Source organism: Schistocerca cancellata, chromosome 4 (assembly GCF_023864275.1).
Source record: "Schistocerca cancellata isolate TAMUIC-IGC-003103 chromosome 4, iqSchCanc2.1, whole genome shotgun sequence".
In the NCBI taxonomy this organism is placed as follows: Eukaryota; Metazoa; Arthropoda; class Insecta; order Orthoptera; family Acrididae; genus Schistocerca; species Schistocerca cancellata.
Genome location: NC_064629.1, coordinates 8,105,443 through 8,125,539, shown reverse-complemented (window position 1 = coordinate 8,125,539; position 20,097 = coordinate 8,105,443). Strand labels below are relative to the sequence as shown.

Here is a 20,097-nt window from a genome sequence, read left to right as displayed (position 1 = left end):
ACGAAAATGCAGTAATTAACTCAGTTTGAGGGAGAATGTGCTAACCAAGTTTGCCAAGAAGACTTTGAAAACAACAAAACAGTACGAATCGGCAGGTGATTTCTGAAATACGTCACCGCCTATTGTTGTGTAGGAGTGTAGAGTTCCAAATTTGATTTGTAACCACGAATGTATTCCTTAGTCGTCTCGTCTTGTCCCGCAGACGTTTGTCGTGCTTGCGCTGTCATATGGACCACGACCCGAGCGGCAGCGAGCGGCAGTCGAGGAAAGTCGGGACAAGTCGGAACGGGGACAGGGACAGGGATAGGAATGGTGCGAATGCACTGCAAACTACGCAGACACCTGGTGTGAGGCGAGGCGAGGCGAGGCGAGGAAGCCCACATCGCTACCAGTGGCACCCTCCAGCACGACACTGCCACACCCCGCGCAGGCCCTCCGCTGAACACCAGGGACAAGATGCGTCCTCCGCTAGTGTCGAAGGCTGCACGCGCCCAGCGAACGACAGGGGTTGCAACGAGCAGCAGAGCGTCTCACACACGCGGCGGTGCGCCCGCCAATTCGGCCGTCGCTCTGCTGGGACGCCGGGCGCGCCTCCCCGCGCCTTCCTCGAGGATCTGGCGGTTGCGGAAGGAAGCGCTTTCGTCAAATGCGGCCGAAAACTAACATTTTGTGTGTTGGGAGAAAAGCCGAACGCGAATTCTGCCGTGCTCCTACATTAGATGAGCGCCAACGGCCATACCATGATGAATACACCGGTTCTCGTCCGATCACCGAAGTTAAGCATCATCGGGCCCGGCTAGTACTTGGATGGGTGACCGCCTGGGAAACCCGGGTGCTGTTGGCTCCCTTCCTTTTGTTTTTTGTTATGTCGCCAGCCCAATTTTCAAACTACCTTTCTGTTGTGACAAAGATGCTTCCTTAAGCCTTTTAAACTACTGTAATGGTACGAAAATGCAGTAATTAACTCAGTTTGAGGGAGAATGTGCTAACCAAGTTTGCCAAGAAGACTTTGAAAACGACAAAACAGTACGAATCGGCAGGTGATTTCTGAAATACGTCACCGCCTATTGTTGTGTAGGAGTGTAGAGTTCCAAATTTGATTTGTAACCACGAATGTATTCCTTAGTCGTCTCGTCTCGTCCCGCAGACGTTTGTCGTGCTTGCGCTGTCATATGGACCACGACCCGAGCGGCAGCGAGCGGCAGTCGAGCAAAGTCGGGACAAGTCGGGACGGGGACAGGGACAGGGATAGGAATGGTGCGAATGCACTGCAAACTACGCAGACACCTGGTGTGAGGCGAGGCGAGGAAGCCCACATCGCTACCAGTGGCGCCCTCCAGCACGACACTGCCACACCCCGCACAGGCCCTCCGCTGAACACCAGGGACAAGATGCGTCCTCCGCTAGTGTCGAAGGCTGCACGCGCCCAGCGAATGACAGGGGGTGCAACGAGCAGCAGTGCGTCTCACACACGCGGCGGTGCGCCCGCCAATTCGGCCGTCGCTCTGCTGGGACGCCGGGCGCGCCTCCCCGCGCCGTCCTCGAGGAACTGGCGGTTGCGGAAGGAAGCGCTTTCGTCAAATGCGGCCGAAAACTAACATTTTGTGTGTTGGGAGAAAAGCCGAACGCGAATCCTGCCGTGCTCCTACATTAGATGAGCGCCAACGGCCATACCATGATGAATACACCGGTTCTCGTCCGATCACTGAAGTTAAGCATCATCGGGCCCGGCTAGTACTTGGATGGGTGACCGCCTGGGAAACCCGGGTGCTGTTGGCTCCCTTCCTTTTGTTTTTTTGTTATGTCGCCAGCCCAATTTTCAAACTACCTTTCTGTTGTGACAAAGATGCTTCCTTAAGCCTTTTAAACTACTGTAATGGTACGAAAATGCAGTATATAACTCAGTTTGAGGGAGAATGTGCTAACCAAGTTTGCCAAGAAGACTTTGAAAACGACAAAACAGTACGAATCGGCAGGTGATTTCTGAAATACGTCACCGCCTATTGTTGTGTAGGAGTGTAGAGTTCCAAATTTGATTTGTAACCACGAATGTATTCCTTAGTCGTCTCGTCTCGTCCCGCAGACGTTTGTCGTGCTTGCGCTGTCATATGGACCACGACCCGAGCGGCAGCGAGCGGCAGTCGAGCAAAGTCGGGACAAGTCGGGACGGGGACAGGGACAGGGATAGGAATGGTGCGAATGCACTGCAAACTACGCAGACACCTGGTGTGAGGCGAGGCGAGGCGAGGCGAGGAAGCCCACATCGCTACCAGTGGCGCCCTCCAGCACGACACTGCCACACCCCGCACAGGCCCTCCGCTGAACACCAGGGACAAGATGCGTCCTCCGCTAGTGTCGAAGGCTACACGCGCCCAGCGAATGACAGGGGGTGCAACGAGCAGCAGTGCGTCTCACACACGCGGCGGTGCGCCCGCCAATTCGGCCGTCGCACTGCTGGGACGCCGGGCGCGCCTCCCCGCGCCGTCCTCGAGGAACTGGCGGTTGCGGAAGGAAGCGCTTTCGTCAAATGCGGCCGAAAACTAACATTTTGTGTGTTGGGAGAAAAGCCGAACGCGAATTCTGCCGTGGTCCTACATTAGATGAGCGCCAACGGCCATACCATGATGAATACACCGGTTCTCGTCCGATCACCGAAGTTAAGCATCATCGGGCCCGGCTAGTAGTTGGATGGGTGACCGCCTGGGAAACCCGGGTGCTGTTGGCTCCCTTCCTTTTGTTTTTTTGTTATGTCGCCAGCCCAATTTTCAAACTACCTTTCTGTTGTGACAAAGATGCTTCCTTAAGCCTTTTAAACTACTGTAATGGTACGAAAATGCAGTAATTAACTCAGTTTGAGGGAGAATGTGCTAACCAAGTTTGCCAAGAAGACTTTGAAAAGCGACAAAACAGTACGAATCGGCAGGTGATTTCTGAAATACGTCACCGCCTATTGTTGTGTAGGAGTGTAGAGTTCCAAATTTGTTTGTAACCACGAATGTATTCCATAGTCGTCTCGTCTCGTCCCGCAGACGTTTGTCGTGCTTGCGCTGTCATATGGACCACGACCCGTGCGGCAGCGAGCGGCAGTCGAGCAAAGTCGGGACAAGTCGGGACGGGGACAGGGACAGGGATAGGAATGGTGCGAATGCACTGCAAACTACGCAGACACCTGGTGTGAGGCGAGGCGAGGCGAGGCGAGGAAGCCCACATCGCTACCAGTGGCGCCCTCCAGCACGACACTGCCACACCCCGCACAGGCCCTCCGCTGAACACCAGGGACAAGATGCGTCCTCCGCTAGTGTCGAAGGCTGCACGCGCCCAGCGAATGACAGGGGGTGCAACGAGCAGCAGTGCGTCTCACACACGCGGCGGTGCGCCCGCCAATTCGGCCGTCGCTCTGCTGGAACGCCGGGCGCGCCTCCCCACGCCGTCCTCGAGGAACTGGCGGTTGCGGAAGGAAGCGCTTTCGTCAAATGCGGCCGAAAACTAACATTTTGTGTGTTGGGAGAAAAGCCGAACGCGAATTCTGCCGTGCTCCTACATTAGATGAGCGCCAACGGCCATACCATGATGAATACACCGGTTCTCGTCCGATCACCGAAGTTAAGCATCATCGGGCCCGGCTAGTACTTGGATGGGTGACCGCCTGGGAAACCCGGGTGCTGTTGGCTCCCTTCCTTTTGTTTTTTTGTTATGTCGCCAGCCCAATTTTCAAACTACCTTTCTGTTGTGACAAAGATGCTTCCTTAAGCCTTTTAAACTACTGTAATGGTACGAAAATGCAGTAATTAACTCAGTTTGAGGGAGAATGTGCTAACCAAGTTTGCCAAGAAGACTTTGAAAACAACAAAACAGTACGAATCGGCAGGTGACTTCTGAAATACGTCACCGCCTATTGTTGTGTAGGAGTGTAGAGTTCCAAATTTGATTTGTAACCACGAATGTATTCCTTAGTCGTCTCGTCTCGTCCCGCAGACGTTTGTCGTGCTTGCGCTGTCATATGGACCACGACCCGAGCGGCAGCGAGCGGCAGTCGAACAAAGTCGGGACAAGTCGGGACGGGGACAGGGACAGGGTTAGGAATGGTGCGAATGCACTGCAAACTACGCAGACACCTGGTGTGAGGCGAGGCGAGGCGAGGCGAGGAAGCCCACATCGCTACCAGTGGCGCCCTCCAGCACGACACTGCCACACCCCGCACAGGCCCTCCGCTGAACACCAGGGACAAGATGCGTCCTCCGCTAGTGTCGAAGGCTGCACGCGCCCAGAGAATGACAGGGGGTGCAACGAGCAGCAGTGCGTCTCACACACGCGGCGGTGCGCCCGCCAATTCGGCCGTCGCTCTGCTGGGACGCCGGGCACGCCTCCCCGCGCCGTCCTCGAGGAACTGGCGGTTGCGGAAGGAAGCGCTTTCGTCAAATGCGGCCGAAAACTAACATTTTGTGTGTTGGGAGAAAAGCCGAACGCGAATTCTGCCGTGCTCCTACATTAGATGAGCGCCAACGGCCATACCATGATGAATACACCGGTTCTCGTCCGATCACCGAAGTTAAGCATCATCGGGCCCGGCTAGTACTTGGATGGGTGACCGCCTGGGAAACCCGGGTGCTGTTGGCTCCCTTCCTTTTGTTTTTTTGTTATGTCGCCAGTCCAATTTCCAAACTACCTTTCTGTTGTGACAAAGATGCTTCCTTAAGCCTTTTAAACTACTGTAATGGTACGAAAATGCAGTAATTAACTGAGTTTGAGGGAGAAGGTGCTAACCAAGTATGGCCAAGAAGACTTTGAAAACGTCAAAACAGTACGAATCGGCAGGTGATTTCTGAAATACGTCACCGCCTATTGTTGTGTAGGAGTGTAGAGTTCCAAATTTGATTTGTAACCACGAATGTATTCCTTAGTCGTCTCGTCTCGTCCCGCAGACGTTTGTCGTGCTTGCGCTGTCATATGGACCACGACCCGAGCGGCAGCGAGCGGCAGTCGAGCAAAGTCGGGACAAGTCGGGACGGGGACAGGGACAGGGATAGGAATGGTGCGAATGCACTGAAAACTACGCAGACACCTGGTGTGAGGCGAGGCGAGGCGAGGAAGCCCACATCGCTACCAGTGACGCCCTCCAGCACGACACTGCCACACCAAGCACAGGCCCTCCGCTGAACACCAGGGACAAGATGCGTCCTCCGCTAGTGTCGAAGGCTGCACGCGCCCAGCGAATGACAGGGGGTGCAACAAGCAGCAGTGCGTCTCACACACGCGGCGGTGCGCCCGCCAATTCGGCCATCGCTCTGCTGGGACGCCGGGCGCGCCTCCCCGCGCCGTCCTCGAGGAACTGGCGGTTGCGGAAGGAAGCGCTTTCGTCAAATGTGGCCGAAAACTAACATTTTGTGTGTTGGGAGAAAAGCCGAACGCGACTTCTGCCGTGCTCCTACATTAGATGAGCGCCAACGGCCATACCATGATGAATACACCGGTTCTCGTCCGATCACCGAAGTTAAGCATCATCGGGCCCGGCTAGTACTTGGATGGGTGACCGACTGGGAAACCCGGGTGCTGTTGGCTCCCTTCCTTTTGTTTGTTTGTTATGTCGCCAGCCCAATTTTCAAACTACCTTTCTGTTGTGACAAAGATGCTTCCTTAAGCCTTTTAAACTACTGTAATGGTACGAAAATGCAGTAATTAACTCAGTTTGAGGGAGAATGTGCTAACCAAGTTTGCCAAGAAGACTTTGAAAACGACAAAACAGTACGAATCGGCAGGTGATTTCTGAAATACGTCACCGCCTATTGTTGTGTAGGAGTGTAGAGTTCCAAATTTGATTTGTAACCACGAATGTATTCCTTAGTCGTCTCGTCTCGTCCCGCAGACGTTTGTCGTGCTTGCGCTGTCATATGGACCACGACCCGAGCGGCAGCGAGCGGCAGTCGAGCAAAGTCGAGACAAGTCGGGACGGGGACAGGGACAGGGATAGGAATGGTGCGAATGCACTGCAAACTACGCAGACACCTGGTGTGAGGCGAGGCGAGGCGAGGCGAGGAAGCCCACATCGCTACCAGTGGCGCCCTCCAGCACGACACTGCCACACCCCGCACAGGCCATCCGCTGAACACCAGAGACAAGATGCGTCCTCCGCTAGTGTCGAAGGCTGCACGCGCCCAGCGAATGACAGGGGGTGCAACGAGCAGCAGTGCGTCTCACACACGCGGCGGTGCGCCCGCCAATTCGGCCGTCGCTCTGCAGGGACGCCGGGCGCGCCTCCCCGCGCCGTCCTCGAGGAACTGGCGGTTGCGGAAGGAAGCGCTTTCGTCAAATGCGGCCGAAAACTAACATTTTGTGTGTTGGGAGAAAAGCCGAACGCGAATTCTGCCGTGCTCCTACATTAGATGAGCGCCAACGGCCATACCATGATGAATACACCGGTTCTCGTCCGATCACCGAAGTTAAGCATCATCGGGCCCGGCTAGTACTTGGATGGGTGACCGCCTGGGAAACCAGGGTGCTGTTGACCCCCTTCCTTTTGTTTTTTTGTTATGTCGCCAGCCCAATTTTCAAACTACCTTTCTGTTGTGACAAAGATGCTTCCTTAAGCCTTTTAAACTACTGTAATGGTACGAAAATGCAGTAATTAACTCAGTTTGAAGGAGAATGTGCTAACCAAGTTTGCCAAGAAGACTTTGAAAACGACAAAACAGTACGAATCGGCAGGTGATTTCTGAAATACGTCACCGCCTATAGTTGTGTAGGAGTGTAGAGTTCCAAATTTGATTTGTAACCACGGACGTATTCCTTAGTCGTCTCGTCTCGTCCCGCAGACGTTTGTCGTGCTTGCGCTGTCATATGGACCACGACCCCAGCGGCAGCGAGCGGCAGTCGAGCAAAGTCGGGACAAGTCGGGACGGGGACAGGGACAGGGATAGGAATGGTGCGAATGCACTGCAAACTACGCAGACACCTGGTGTGAGGCGAGGCGAGGAAGCCCACATCGCTACCAGTGGCGCCCTCCAGCACGACACTGCCACACCCCGCACAGGCCCTCCGCTGAACACCAGGGACAAGATGCGTCCTCCGCTAGTGTCGACGGCTGCACGCGCCCAGCGAATGACAGGGGGTGCAACGAGCAGCAGTGCGTCTCACACACGCGGCGGTGCGCCCGCCAATTCGGCCGTCGCTCTGCTGGGACGCCGGGCGCGCCTCCCCGCGCCGTCCTCGAGGAACTGGCGGTTGCGGAAGGAAACGCTTTCGTCAAATGCGGCCGAAAACTAACATTTTGTGTGTTGGGAGAAAAGCCGAACCCGAATTCTGCCGTGCTCCTACATTAGATGAGCGCCAACGGCCATACCATGATGAATACACCGGTTCGCGTCCGATCACCGAAGTTAAGCATCATCGGGCCCGGCTAGTACTTGGATGGGTGACCGCCTGGGAAACCCGGGTGCTGTTGGCTCCCTTCCTTTTGTTTTTTTTGTTATGTCGCCAGCCCAATTTTCAAACTACCTTTCTGTTGTGACAAAGATGCTTCCTTAAGCCTTTTAAACTACTGTAATGGTACGAAAATGCAGTAATTAACTCAGTTTGAGGGAGAATGTGCTAACCAAGTTTGCCAAGAAGACTTTGAAAACGACAAAACAGTACGAATCGGCAGGTGATTTCTGAAATACGTCACCGCCTATTGTTGTGTAGGAGTGTAGAGTTCCAAATTTGATTTGTAACCACGAATGTATTCCTTAGTCGTCTCGTCTCGTCCCGCAGACGTTTGTCGTGCTTGCGCTGTCACATGGACCACGACCCGAGCGGCAGCGAGCGGCAGTCGAGCGGCAGTCGGGACAAGTCGGGACGGGGACAGGGACAGGGATAGCAATGGTGCGAATGCACTGCAAACTACGCAGACACCTGGTGTGAGGCGAGGCGAGGCGAGGCGAGGCGAGGAAGCCCACATCGCTACCAGTGGCGCCCTCCAGCACGACACTGCCACACCCCGCACAGGCCCTCCGCTGAACACCAGGGACAAGATGCGTCCTCCGCTAGTGTCGAAGGCTGCACGCGCCCAGCGAATGACAGGGGGTGCAACGAGCAGCAGTGCGTCTCACACACGCGGCGGTGCGCCCGCCAATTCGGCCGTCGCTCTGCTGGGACGCCGGGCGCGCCTCCCCGCGCCGTCCTCGAGGAACTGGCGGTTGCGGAAGGAAGCGCTTTCGTCAAGTGCGGCCGAAAACTAACATTTTGTGTGTTGGGAGAATAGCCGAACGCGAATTCTGCCGTGCTCCTACATTAGATGAGCGCTAACGGCCATACCATGATGAATACACCAGTTCTCGACCGATCACCGAAGTTAAGCATCATCGGGCCCGGCTAGTACTTGGATGGGTGACCGCCTGGGAATCCCGGGTGCTGTTGGCTCCCTTCCTTTTGTTTTTTTGTTATGTCGCCAGCCCAATTTTCAAACTACCTTTCTGTTGTGACAAAGATGCTTCCTTAAGCCTTTTAAACTACTGTAATGGTACGAAAATGCAGTAATTAACTCAGTTTGAGGGAGAATGTGCTAACCACGTTTGCCAAGAAGACTTTGAAAACGACAAAACAGTACGAATCGGCAGGTGATTTCTGAAATACGTCACCGCCTATTGTTGTGTAGGAGTGTAGAGTTCCAAATTTGATTTGTAACCACGAATGTATTCCTTAGTCGTCTCGTCTCGTCCCGCAGACGTTTGTCGTGCTTGCGCTGTCATATGGACCACGACCCGAGCGGCAGCGAGCGGCAGTCGAGCAAAGTCGGGACAAGTCGGGACGGGGACAGGGACAGGAATAGGAATGGTGCGAATGCACTGCAAACTACGCAGACACCTGGTGTGAGGCGAGGCGAGGACGCCCACATCGCTACCAGTGGCGCCATCCAGCACGACACTGCCACACCCCGCACAGGCCCTCCGCTGAACACCAGGGACAAGATGCGTCCTCCGCTATTGTCGAAGGCTGCACGCGCCCAGCGAATGACAGGGGGTGCAACGAGCAGCAATGCGTCTCACACACGCGGCGGTGCGCCCGCCAATTCGGCCGTCGCTCTGCTGGGACGCCGGGCGCGCCTCCCCGCGCCGTCCTCGAGGAACTGGCGGTTGCGGAAGGAAGCGCTTTCGTCAAATGCGGCCGAAAACTAACATTTTGTGTGTTGGGAGAAGAGCCGAACGCGAATTCTGCCATGCTCCTACATTAGATGAGCGCCAACGGCCATACCATGATGAATACACCGGTTCTCGTCCGATCACCAAAGTTAAGCATCATCGGGCCCGGCTAGTACTTGGATGGGTGACCGCCTGGGAAACCCCGGTGCTGTTGGCTCCCTTCCTTTTGTTTTTTTGTTATGTCGCCAGCCCAATTTTCAAACTACCTTTCTGTTGTGACAAAGATGCTTCCTTAAGCCTTTTAAACTACTGTAATGGTACGAAAATGCAGTAATTAACTCAGTTTGAGGGACAATGTGCTAACCAAGTTTGCCAAGAAGACTTTGAAAACGACAAAACAGTACGAATCGGCAGGTGATTTCTGAAATACGTCACCGCCTATTGTTGTGTAGGAGTGTAGAGTTCCAAATATGATTTGTAACCACGAATGTATTCCTTAGTCGTCTCGTCTCGTCCCGCAGACGTTTGTCGTGCTTGCGCTGTCATATGGACCACGACCCGAGCGGCAGCGAGCGGCAGTCGAGCGGCAGTCGGGACAAGTCGGGACGGGGACAGGGACAGGGATAGGAATGGTGCGAATGCACTGCAAACTACGCAGACACCTGGTGTGAGGCGAGGCTAGGCGAGGCGAGGAAGCCCACATCGCTACCAGTGGCGCCCTCCAGCACGACACTGCCACACCCCGCACAGGCCCTCCGCTGAACACCAGGGACAAGATGCGTCCTCCGCTAGTGTCGAAGGCTGCACGCGCCCAGCGAATGACAGGGGGTGCAACGAGCAGCAGTGCGTCTCACACACGCGGCGGTGCGCCCGCCAATTCGGCCGTTGCTCTGCTGGGACGCCGGGCGCGCCTCCCCGCGCCGTCCTCGAGGAACTGGCGGTTGCGGAAGGAAGCGCTTTCGTCAAATGCGACCGAAAACTAACATTTTGTGTGTTGGGAGAAAAGCCGAAAGCGAATTCTGCCGTGCTCCTACATTAGATGTGCGCCAACGGCCATACCATGATAATACACCGGTTCTCGTCCGATCACTGAAGTTAAGCATCATCGGGCCCGGCTAGTACTTGGATGGGTGACCGCCTGGGAAACCCGGGTGCTGTTGACTCCCTTCCTTTTGTTTTTTTGTTATGTCGCCAGCCCAATTTTCGAACTACCTTCCTGTTGTGACAAAGATGCTTCCTTAAGCCTTTTAAACTACTGTAATGGTACGAAAATGCAGTAATTAACTCAGTTTGAGGGAGAATGTGCTAACCAAGTTTGCCAAGAAGACTTTGAAAACGACAAAACAGTACGAATCGGCAGGTGATTTCTGAAATACGTCACCGCCTATTGTTGTGTAGGAGTGTAGAGTTCCAAATTTGATTTGTAACCACGAATGTATTCCTTAGTCGTCTCGTCTCGTCCCGCAGACGTTTGTCGTGCTTGCGCTGTCATATGGACCACGACCCGAGCGGCAGCGAGCGGCAGTCGAGCAAAGTCGGGACATGTCGGGACGGGGACAGGGACAGGGATAGGAATGGTGCGAATGCACTGCAAACTACGCAGACACCTGGTGTGAGGCGAGGCGAGGCGAGGCGAGGCGAGGAAGCCCACATCGCTACCAGTGGCGCCCTCCAGCACGACACTGCCACACCCCGCACAGGCCCTCCGCTGAACACCAGGGACAAGATGCGTCCTCCGCTAGTGTCGAAGGCTGCACGCGCCCAGCGAATGACAGGGTGCAACGAGCAGCAGTGCGTCTCACACACGCGGCGGTGCGCCCGCCAATTCGGCCGTCGCTCTGCTGGGACGCCGGGCGCGCCTCCCCGCGCCGTCCTCGAGGAACTGGCGGTTGCGGAAGGAAGCGCTTTCGTCAAATGCGGCCGAAAACTAACATTTTGTGTGTTGGGAGAAAAGCCGAACGCGAATTCTGCCGTGCTCCTACATTAGATGAGCGCCAACGGCCATACCATGATGAATACACCGGTTCTCGTCCGATCACCGTAGTTAAGTATCATCGGGCCCGGCTAGTACTTGGATGGGTAACCGCCTGGGAAACCCGGGTGCTGTTGGCACCCTTCCTTTTGTTTTTTTGTTATGTCGCCAGCCCAATTTTCAAACTACCTTTCTGTTGTGACAAAGATGCTTCCTTAAGCCTTTTAAACTACTGTAATGGTACGAAAATGCAGTAATTAACTCAGTTTGAGGGAGAATGTGCTAACCAAGTTTGCCAAGAAGACTTTGAAAACGACAAAACAGTACGAATCGGCAGGTGATTTCTGAAATACGTCACCGCCTATTGTTGTGTAGGAGTGTAGAGTTCCAAATTTGATTTGTAACCACGAATGTATTCCTTAGTCGTCTCGCCTCGTCCCGCAGACGTTTGTCGTGCTTGCGCTGTCATATGGACCACGACCCGAGCGGCAGCGAGCGTCAGTCGAGCAAAGTCGGGACAAGTCGGGACGGGGACAGGGACAGGGATAGGAATGGTGCGAATGCACTGCAAACTACGCAGACACCTGGTGTGAGGCGAGGCGAGGCGAGGCGAGGCGAGGAAGCCCACATCGCTACCACTGGCGCCCTCCAGCACGACACGGCCACACCCCGCACAGGCCCTCCGCAGAACACCAGGGACAAGATGCGTCCTCCGCTAGTGTCGAAGGCTGCACGCGCCCAGCGAATGACAGGGGGTGCAACGAGCAGCAGTGCGTCTCACACACGCGGCGGTGCGCCCGCCAATTCGGCCGTCGCTCTGCTGGGACGCCGGGCGCGCCTCCCCGCGCCGTCCTCGAGGAACTGGCGGTTGCGGAAGGAAGCGCTTTCGTCAAATGCGGCCGAAAACTAACATTTTGTGTGTTGGGAGAAAAGCCGAACGCGAATTCTGCCGTGCTCCTACATTAGATGAGCGCCAACGGCCATACCATGATGAATACACCGGTTCTCGTCCGATCACCGAAGTTAAGCATCATCGGGCCCGGCTTGTACTTGGATGGGTGACCGCCTGGGAAACCCGGGTGCTGTTGGCTCCCTTCCTTTCGTTTTTTTGTTATGTCGCCAGCCCAATTTTCAAACTACCTTTCTGTAGTGACAAAGATGCTTCCTTAAGCCTTTTAAACTACTGTAATGGTACGAAAATGCAGTAATTAACTCAGTTTGAGGGAGAATGTGCTAACCAAGTTTGCCAAGAAGACTTTGAAAACGACAAAACAGTACGAATCGGCAGGTGATTTCTGAAATACGTCACCGCCTATTGTTGTGTAGGAGTGTAGAGTTCCAAATTTGATTTGTAACCACGAATGTATTCCTTAGTCGTCTCGTCTCGTCCCGCAGACGTTTGTCGTGCTTGCGCTGTCATATGGACCACGACCCGAGCGGCAGCGAGCGGCAGTCGAGCGGCAGTCGGGACAAGTCGGGACGGGGCCAGGGACAGGGATAGGAATGGTGCGAATGCACTGCAAACTACGCAGACACCTGGTGTGAGGCGAGGCGAGGAAGCCCACATCGCTACCAGCGGCGCCCTCCAGCACGACACTGCCACACCCCGCACAGGCCCTCCGCTGAACACCAGGGACAAGATGCGTCCTCCGCTAGTGTCGAAGGCTGTACGCGCCCAGCGAATGACAGGGGGTGCAACGAGCAGCAGTGCGTCTCACACACGCGGCGGTGCGCCCGCCAATTCGGCCGTCGCTCTGCTGGGACGCCGGGCGCGCCTCCCCGCGCCGTCCTCGAGGAACTGGCGGTTGCGGAAGGAAGCGCTTTCGTCAAATGCGGCCGAAAACTAACATTTTGTGTGTTGGGAGAAAAGCCGAACGCGAATTCTGCCGTGCTCCTACATTAGATGAGCGCCAACGGCCATACCATGATGAATACACCGGTTCTCGTCCGATCACCGTAGTTAAGCATCATCGGGCCCGGCTAGTACTTGGATGGGTGACCGCCTGGGAAACCCGGGTGCTGTTGGCTCCCTTACTTTTGTTTTTTTGTTATGTCGCCAGCCCAATTTTCAAACTACCTCTCTGTTGTGACAAAGATGCTTCCTTAAGCCTTTTAAACTACTGTAATGGTACGAAAATGCAGTAATTAACTCAGTTTGAGGGAGAATGTGCTAACCAAGTTTGCCAAGAAGACTTTGAAAACGACAAAACAGTACGAATCGGCAGGTGATATCTGAAATACGTCACCGCCTATAGTTGTGTAGGAGTGTAGAGTTCCAAATTTGATTTGTAACCACGAATGTATTCCTTAGTCGTCTCGTCTCGTCCCGCAGACGTTTGTCGTGCTTGCGCTATCATATGGACCACGACCCGAGCGGCAGCGAGCGGCAGTCGAGCAAAGTCGGGACAAGTCGGGACGGGGACAGGGACAGGGATAGGAATGGTGCGAATGCACTGCAAACTACGCAGACACCTGGTGTGAGGCGAGGCGCGGCGAGGCGAGGCGAGGAAGCCCACATCGCTACCAGTGGCGCCCTCCAGCACGACACTGCCACACCCCGCACAGGCCCTCCGCTGAACACCAGGGACAAGATGCGTCCTCCGCTAGTGTCGAAGGCTGCACGCGCCCAGCGAATGACAGGGGGTGCAACGAGCAGCAGTGCGTCTCACACACGCGGCGGTGCGCCCGCCAATTCGGCCGTCGCTCTGCTGGGACGCCGGGCGCGCCTCCCCGCGCCGTCCTCGAGGAACTGGCGGTTGCGGAAGGAAGCGCTTTCGTCACATGCGGCCGAAAACTAACATTTTGTGTGTTGGGAGAAAAGCCGAACGCGAATTCTGCCGTGCTCCTACATTAGATGAGCGCCAACGGCCATACCATGATGAATACACCGGTTCTCGTCCGATCACCGAAGTTAAGCATCATCGGGCCCGGCTAGTACTTGGATGGGTGACCGCCTGGGCAACCCGGGTGCTGTTGGCTCCCTTCCTTTTGTTTTTTTGTTATGTCGCCAGCCCAATTTTCAAACTACCTTTCTGTTGTGACAAAGATGCTTCCTTAAGCCTTTTAAACTACTGTAATGGTACGAAAATGCAGTAATTAACTCAGTTTGAGGGAGAATTTGCTAACCAAGTTTGCCAAGAAGACTTTGGAAACGACAAAACAGTACGAATCGGCAGGTGATTTCTGAAATACGTCACCGCCTATTGTTGTGTAGGAGTGTAGAGTTCCAAATTTGATTTGTAACCACGAATGTATTCCTTAGTCGTCTCGTCTCGTCCCGCAGACGTTTGTCGTGCTTGCGCTGTCATATGGACCACGACCCGAGCGGCAGCGAGCGATAGTCGAGCAAAGTCGGGACATGTCGGGACGGGGACAGGGACAGGGATAGGAATGGTGCGAATGCACTGCAAACTACGCAGACACCTGATGTGAGGCGAGGCGCGGCGAGGCGAGGCGAGGAAGCCCACATCGCTACCAGTGGCGCCCTCCAGCACGACACTGCCACACCCCGCACAGGCCCTCCGCTGAACACCAGGGACAAGATGCGTCCTCCGCTAGTGTCGAAGGCTGCACGCGCCCAGCGAATGACAGGGGGTGCAACGAGCAGCAGTGCGTCTCACACACGCGGCGGTGCGCCCGCCAATTCGGCCGTCGCTCTGCTGGGACGCCGGGCGCGCCTCCCCGCGCCGTCCTCGAGGAACTGGCGGTTGCGGAAGGAAGCGCTTTCGTCACATGCGGCCGAAAACAAACATTTTGTGTGTTGGGAGAAAAGCCGAACACGAATTCTGCCGTGCTCCTACATTAGATGAGCGCCAACGGCCATACCATGATGAATACACCGGTTCTCGTCCGATCACCGAAGTTAAGCATCATCGGGGCCGGCTAGTACTTGGATGGGTGACCGCCTGGGAAACCCGGGTGCTGTTGGCTCCCTTCCTTTTGTTTTTTTGTTATGTCGCCAGCCCAATTTTCAAACTACCTTTCTGTTGTGACAAAGATGCTTCCTTAAGCCTTTTAAACTACTGTAATGGTACGAAAATGCAGTAATTAACTCAGTTTGAGGGAGAATGTGCTAACCAAGTTTGCCAAGAAGTCTTTCGAAACGACAAAACAGTACGAATCGGCACGTGATTTCTGAAATACGTCACCGCCTATTGTTGTGTAGGAGTGTAGAGTTCCAAATTTGATTTGTAACCACGAATGTATTCCTTAGTCGTCTCGTCTCGTCCCGCAGACGTTTGTCGTGCTTGCGCTGTCATATGGACCACGACCCGAGCGGCAGCGAGCGGCAGTCGAGCAAAGTCGGGACATGTCGGGACGGGGACAGGGACAGGGATAGGAATGGTGCGAATGCACTGCAAACTACGCAGACACCTGGTGTGAGGCGAGGCGAGGCGAGGCGAGGAAGCCCACATCGCTACCAGTGGCGCCCTCCAGCACGACACTGCCACACCCCGCACAGGCCCTCCGCTGAACACCAGGGACAAGATGCGTCCTCCGCTAGTGTCGAAGGCTGCACGCGCCCAGCGAATGACAGGGGGTGCAACGAGCAGCAGTGCGTCTCACACACGCGGCGGTGCGCCCGCCAATTCGGCCGTCGCTCTGCTGGGACGTCGGGCGCGCCTCCCCGCGCTGCCTCGAGGAACTGGCGGTTGCGGAAGGAAGCGCTTTCGTCAAATGCGGCCGAAAACTAACATTTTGTGTGTTGGGAGAAAAGCCGAACGCGAATTCTGCCGTGCTCCTACATTAGATGAGCGCCAACGGCCATACCATGATGAATACACCGGTTCTCATCCGATCACCGAAGTTAAGCATCATCGGGCCCGGCTAGTACTTGGATGGGTGACCGCCTGGGAAACCCGGGTGCTGTTGGCTCCCTTCCTTTTGTTTTATTTGTTATGTCGCAAGCCCAATTTTCAAACTACCTTTCTGTTGTGACAAAGATGCTTCCTTAAGCCTTTTAAACTACTGTAATGGTACGAAAATGCAGTAATTAACTCAGTTTGAGGGAGAATGTGCTAACCAAGTTTGCCAAGAAGACTTTGAAAACGACAAAACAGTACGAATCGGCAGGTGATTTCTGAAATACGTCACCGACTATTGTTGTGTAGGAGTGTAGAGTTCCAAATTTGATTTGTAACCACGAATGTATTCCTTAGTCGTCTCGTCTCGTCCCGCAGACGTTTGTCGTGCTTGCGCTGTCATATGGACCACGACCCGAGCGGCAGCGAGCGGCAGTCGAGCAAAGTCGGGACAAGTCGGGACGGGGACAGGGACAGGGATAGGAATGGTGCGAATGCACTGCAAACTACGCAGACACCTGGTGTGAGGCGAGGCGAGGCGAGGCGAGGCGAGGAAGCCCACATCGCTACCATTGTCTCCCTCCAGCACGACACTGCCACACCCCGCACAGGCCCTCCGCTGAACACCAGGGACAAGATGCGTCCTCCGCTAGTGTCGAAGGCTGCACGCGCCCAGCGAATGACAGGGGGTGCAACGAGCAGCAGTGCGTCTCACACACGCGGCGGTGCGCCCGCCAATTCGGCCGTCGCTCTGCTGGGACGCCGGGCACGCCTCCCCGCGCCGTCCTGGAGGAACTGGCGGTTGCGGAAGGAAGCGCTTTCGTCAAATGCGGCCGAAAACTAACATTTTGTGTGTTGGGAGAAAAGCCGAACGCGAATTCTGCCGTGCTCCTACATTAGATGAGCACCAACGTCCATACCATGATGAATACACCGGTTCTCGTCCGATCACCGAAGTTAAGAATCATCGGGCCCGGCTAGTACTTGGATGGGTGACCGCCTGGGAAACCCGGGTGGTGTTGGCTCCCTTCCTTTTGTTTTTTTGTTATGTCGCCAGCCCAATTTTCAAACTACCTTTCTGTTGTGACAAAGATGCTTCCTTAAGCCTTTTAAACTACTGTAATGGTACGAAAATGCAGTAATTAACTCAGTTTGAGGGAGAATGTGCTAACCAAGTATGGCCAAGAAGACTTTGAAAACGACAAAACAGTACGAATCGGCAGGTGATTTCTGAAATACGTCACCGCCTATTGTTGTGTAGGTGTGTAGAGTTCCAAATTTGATTTGTAACCACGAATGTATTCCTTAGTCGTCTCGTCTCGTCCCGCAGACGTTTGTCGTGCTTGCGCTGTCATATGGACCACGACCCGAGCGGCAGCGAGCGGCAGTCGAGCAAAGTCGGGACAAGTCGGGACGGGGACAGGGACAGGGATAGGAATGGTGCGAATGCACTGCAAACTACGCAGACCCCTGGTGTGAGGCGAGGCGAGGCGAGGCGAGGAAGCCCACATCGCTACCAGTGGCGCCCTCCAGCACGACACTGCCACACCCCGCACAGGCCCTCCGCTGAACACCAGGGACAAGATGCGTCCTCCGCTAGTGTCGAAGGCTGCACGCGCCCAGCGAATGACAGGGGGTGCAACGAGCAGCAGTGCGTCTCACACACGCGGCGGTGCGCCCGCCAATTCGGCCGTCGCTCTGCTGGGACGCCGGGCACGCCTCCCCGCGCCGTCCTCGAGGAACTGGCGGTTGCGGAAGGAAGCGCTTTCGTCAAATGCGGCCGAAAACTAACATTTTGTGTGTTGGGAGAAAAGCCGAACGCGAATTCTGCCGTGCTCCTACATTAGATGAGCGCCAACGTCCATAGCATGATGAATACACCGGTTCTCGTCCGATCACCGAAGTTAAGAATCATCGGGCCCGGCTAGTACTTGGATGGGTGACCGCCTGGGAAACCCGGGTGCTGTTGGCTCCCTTCCTTTTGTTTTTTTGTTATGTCGCCAGCCCAATTTTCAAACTACCTTTCTGTTGTGACAAAGATGCTTCCTTAAGCCTTTTAAACTACTGTAATGGTACGAAAATGCAGTAATTAACTCAGTTTGAGGGAGAATGTGCTAACCAAGTATGGCCAAGAAGACTTTGAAAACGACAAAACAGTACGAATCGGCAGGTGATTTCTGAAATACGTCACCGCCTATTGTTGTGTAGGAGTGTAGAGTTCCAAATTTGATTTGTAACCACGAATGTATTCCTTAGTCGTCTCGTCTCGTCCCGCAGACGTTTGTCGTGCTTGCGCTGTCATATGGACCTCGACCCGAGCGGCAGCGAGCGGCAGTCGAGCAAAGTCGGGACAAGTCGGGACGGGGACAGGGACAGGGATAGGAATGGTGCGAATGCACTGCAAACTACGCAGACACCTGGTGTGAGGCGTGGCGAGGCGAGGCGAGGAAGCCCACATCGCTACCAGTGGCGCCCTCCAGCACGACACTGCCACACCCCGCACAGGCCCTCCGCTGAATACCAGGGACAAGATGCGTCCTCCGCTAGTGTCGAAGGCTGTACGCGCCCAGCGAATGACAGGGGGTGCAACGAGCAGCAGTGCGTCTCACACACGCGGCGGTGCACCCGCCAATTCCGCCGTCGCTCTGCTGGGACGCCGGGCGCGCCTCCCCGCGCCGTCCTCGAGGAACTGGCGGTTGCGGAAGGAAGCGCTTTCGTCAAATGCGGCCGAAAACTAACATTTTGTGTGTTGGGAGAAAAGCCGATCGCGAATTCTGCCGTGCTCCTACATTAGATGAGCGCCAACGGCCATACCATGATGAATACACCGGTTCTCGTCCGATCACCGAAGTTAAGCATCATCGGGCCCGGCTAGTACTTGGATGGGTGACCGCCTGGGAAACCCGGGTGCTGTTGGCTCCCTTCCTTTTGTTTTTTTGTTATGTCGCCAGCCCAATTTTCAAACTACCTTTCTGTTGTGACAAAGATGCTTCCTTAAGCCTTTTAAACTACTGTAATGGTACGAAAATGCAGTAATTAACTCAGTTTGAGGGAGAATGTGCTAACCAAGTATGGCCAAGAAGACTTTGAAAACGACAAAACAGTACGAATCGGCAGGTGATTTCTGAAATACGTCACCGCCTATTGTTGTGTAGGAGTGTAGAGTTCCAAATTTGATTTGTAACCACGAATGTATTCCTTAGTCGTCTCGTCTCGTCCCGCAGACGTTTGTCGTGCTTGCGCTGTCATATGGACCACGACCCGAGCGGCAGCGAGCGGCAGTCGAGCAAAGTCGGGACAAGTCGGGACGGGGACAGGGACAGGGATAGGAATGGTGCGAATGCACTGCAAACTACGCAGACACCTGGTGTGAGGCGAGGCGAGGCGAGGCGAGGCGAGGAAGCCCACATCGCTACCAGTGGCGCCCTCCAGCACGACACTGCCACACCCCGCACAGGCCCTCCGCTGAACACCAGGGACAAGATGCGTCCTCCGCTAGTGTCGAAGGCTGTACGCGCCCAGCGAATGACAGGGGGTGCAACGAGCAGCAGTGCGTCTCACACACGCGGCGGTGCGCCCGCCAATTCGGCCGTCGCTCTGCTGGGACGCCGGGCGCGCCTCCCCGCGCCGTCCTCGAGGAACTGGCGGTTGCGGAAGGAAGCGCTTTCGTCAAATGCAGCCGAAAACTAACATTTTGTGTGTTGGGAGAAAAGCCGAACGCGAATTCTGCCGTGCTCCTACATTAGATGAGCGCCAACGGCCATACCATGATGAATACACCGGTTATCGTCCGATCACCGAAGTTAAGCATCATCGGGCCCGGCTAGTACTTGGATGGGTGACCGCCTGGGAAACCCGAGTGCTGTTGGCTACCTTCCTTTTGTTTTTTTGTTATGTCGCCAGCCCAATTTTCAAACTACCTTACTGTTGTGACAAAGATGCTTCCTTAAGCCTTTTAAACTACTGTAATGGTACGAAAATGCAGTAATTAACTCAGTTTTGGGGAGAATGTGCTAACCAAGTATGGCCAAGAAGACTTTGAAAACGACAAAACAGTACGAATCGGCAGGTGATTTCTAAAATACGTCACCGCCTATTGTTGTGTAGGAGTGTAGAGTTCCAAATTTGATTTGTAACCACGAATGTATTCCTTAGTCGTCTCGTCTCGTCCCACAGACGTTTGTCGTGCTTGCGCTGTCATATGGACCAC

The 20,097-nt window shown here is 55.0% G+C and overlaps 21 non-coding genes across 21 annotated transcripts; all 21 read left to right on the top strand.

Annotated features, from left to right (window-relative positions):
- The first annotated feature begins 725 nt into the window (after positions 1–725).
- On the top strand, positions 726–844 carry LOC126186189 (5S ribosomal RNA). Its single transcript, XR_007537290.1, has one exon. It is a non-coding gene; the product is annotated as a 5S ribosomal RNA (ribosomal RNA).
- Positions 845–1,660: 816 nt separating this feature from the next.
- Positions 1,661–1,779, top strand: LOC126186349 (5S ribosomal RNA). Its single transcript, XR_007537446.1, has one exon. It is a non-coding gene; the product is annotated as a 5S ribosomal RNA (ribosomal RNA).
- An 827-nt stretch (positions 1,780–2,606) lies between these two features.
- Positions 2,607–2,725, top strand: LOC126186389 (5S ribosomal RNA). Its single transcript, XR_007537484.1, has one exon. It is a non-coding gene; the product is annotated as a 5S ribosomal RNA (ribosomal RNA).
- An 827-nt stretch (positions 2,726–3,552) lies between these two features.
- LOC126186188 (5S ribosomal RNA) lies at positions 3,553–3,671 on the top strand. Its single transcript, XR_007537289.1, has one exon. It is a non-coding gene; the product is annotated as a 5S ribosomal RNA (ribosomal RNA).
- An 827-nt stretch (positions 3,672–4,498) lies between these two features.
- On the top strand, positions 4,499–4,617 carry LOC126186187 (5S ribosomal RNA). Its single transcript, XR_007537288.1, has one exon. It is a non-coding gene; the product is annotated as a 5S ribosomal RNA (ribosomal RNA).
- Positions 4,618–5,440: 823 nt separating this feature from the next.
- LOC126186319 (5S ribosomal RNA) lies at positions 5,441–5,559 on the top strand. Its single transcript, XR_007537417.1, has one exon. It is a non-coding gene; the product is annotated as a 5S ribosomal RNA (ribosomal RNA).
- An 827-nt stretch (positions 5,560–6,386) lies between these two features.
- On the top strand, positions 6,387–6,505 carry LOC126186489 (5S ribosomal RNA). The gene has a single exon (XR_007537581.1). It is a non-coding gene; the product is annotated as a 5S ribosomal RNA (ribosomal RNA).
- Positions 6,506–7,322: 817 nt separating this feature from the next.
- Positions 7,323–7,441, top strand: LOC126186286 (5S ribosomal RNA). The gene has a single exon (XR_007537385.1). It is a non-coding gene; the product is annotated as a 5S ribosomal RNA (ribosomal RNA).
- Positions 7,442–8,275: 834 nt separating this feature from the next.
- Positions 8,276–8,394, top strand: LOC126185274 (5S ribosomal RNA). The gene has a single exon (XR_007537036.1). It is a non-coding gene; the product is annotated as a 5S ribosomal RNA (ribosomal RNA).
- Positions 8,395–9,211: 817 nt separating this feature from the next.
- Positions 9,212–9,330, top strand: LOC126186378 (5S ribosomal RNA). The gene has a single exon (XR_007537474.1). It is a non-coding gene; the product is annotated as a 5S ribosomal RNA (ribosomal RNA).
- Positions 9,331–10,158: 828 nt separating this feature from the next.
- On the top strand, positions 10,159–10,276 carry LOC126185413 (5S ribosomal RNA). Its single transcript, XR_007537168.1, has one exon. It is a non-coding gene; the product is annotated as a 5S ribosomal RNA (ribosomal RNA).
- Positions 10,277–11,106: 830 nt separating this feature from the next.
- On the top strand, positions 11,107–11,225 carry LOC126185236 (5S ribosomal RNA). The gene has a single exon (XR_007536998.1). It is a non-coding gene; the product is annotated as a 5S ribosomal RNA (ribosomal RNA).
- An 832-nt stretch (positions 11,226–12,057) lies between these two features.
- Positions 12,058–12,176, top strand: LOC126186323 (5S ribosomal RNA). The gene has a single exon (XR_007537421.1). It is a non-coding gene; the product is annotated as a 5S ribosomal RNA (ribosomal RNA).
- An 818-nt stretch (positions 12,177–12,994) lies between these two features.
- Positions 12,995–13,113, top strand: LOC126186278 (5S ribosomal RNA). The gene has a single exon (XR_007537378.1). It is a non-coding gene; the product is annotated as a 5S ribosomal RNA (ribosomal RNA).
- An 832-nt stretch (positions 13,114–13,945) lies between these two features.
- On the top strand, positions 13,946–14,064 carry LOC126186463 (5S ribosomal RNA). The gene has a single exon (XR_007537555.1). It is a non-coding gene; the product is annotated as a 5S ribosomal RNA (ribosomal RNA).
- Positions 14,065–14,896: 832 nt separating this feature from the next.
- Positions 14,897–15,015, top strand: LOC126186631 (5S ribosomal RNA). The gene has a single exon (XR_007537695.1). It is a non-coding gene; the product is annotated as a 5S ribosomal RNA (ribosomal RNA).
- Positions 15,016–15,841: 826 nt separating this feature from the next.
- Positions 15,842–15,960, top strand: LOC126185285 (5S ribosomal RNA). The gene has a single exon (XR_007537046.1). It is a non-coding gene; the product is annotated as a 5S ribosomal RNA (ribosomal RNA).
- An 833-nt stretch (positions 15,961–16,793) lies between these two features.
- Positions 16,794–16,912, top strand: LOC126185319 (5S ribosomal RNA). The gene has a single exon (XR_007537079.1). It is a non-coding gene; the product is annotated as a 5S ribosomal RNA (ribosomal RNA).
- An 828-nt stretch (positions 16,913–17,740) lies between these two features.
- Positions 17,741–17,859, top strand: LOC126185398 (5S ribosomal RNA). The gene has a single exon (XR_007537154.1). It is a non-coding gene; the product is annotated as a 5S ribosomal RNA (ribosomal RNA).
- An 828-nt stretch (positions 17,860–18,687) lies between these two features.
- LOC126186186 (5S ribosomal RNA) lies at positions 18,688–18,806 on the top strand. Its single transcript, XR_007537287.1, has one exon. It is a non-coding gene; the product is annotated as a 5S ribosomal RNA (ribosomal RNA).
- Positions 18,807–19,639: 833 nt separating this feature from the next.
- On the top strand, positions 19,640–19,758 carry LOC126185341 (5S ribosomal RNA). The gene has a single exon (XR_007537101.1). It is a non-coding gene; the product is annotated as a 5S ribosomal RNA (ribosomal RNA).
- The last annotated feature ends 339 nt before the right edge of the window (positions 19,759–20,097 follow it).